The following is a 494-nucleotide window of genomic DNA, read 5'->3' as shown; positions in this document are numbered from 1 at the left end:
AACGAATTCAAACAACTAATTCCGCTGTCTACATAAATTCAAGCTATCTGTTGTCTAACACCGACAAGAATTAAAAGTATTATTTGTTTAACAGTTCATCGAAATTTATAGTCTATTGACTTTGTGAAATCACTTCACATTTTGTAAAGAGTTCCTTGATTTCAAACTCGTATAATAGAAGCATTTACCCAGTGGTGGTGGGGGCAGTGTCGTCAGTGCACCTCACGCGGTGCACCTCACGCGGTGCACTGTAGGCATTCCTTAAGATTCTTTGCAGCGTCTCTTCGGCCCCTAACTGCGATACCTTTCATTCCTTTTTACGGTATTCCAGTCATATTGTTTCTTTCATCTTACTTTCCACCTACTTCTTATTGTTTTTCTCCTCTTACACCTTTGTAACCTTATCCTCTCAATTTTCCTCTCAGCGCTGAATGACCTCGTAGGTCCCAGCGCTTGGCCTTTGGCCTAAAATTGCATATTCTAGAAGCATCTAG

The sequence above is a fragment of the Macrobrachium rosenbergii genome, chromosome 51, assembly GCF_040412425.1.
Source record: "Macrobrachium rosenbergii isolate ZJJX-2024 chromosome 51, ASM4041242v1, whole genome shotgun sequence".
Taxonomy (NCBI): Eukaryota; Metazoa; Arthropoda; class Malacostraca; order Decapoda; family Palaemonidae; genus Macrobrachium; species Macrobrachium rosenbergii.
The sequence above is the reverse complement of the archived record's forward strand: the minus strand, read 5'-3'. Positions refer to the sequence as shown.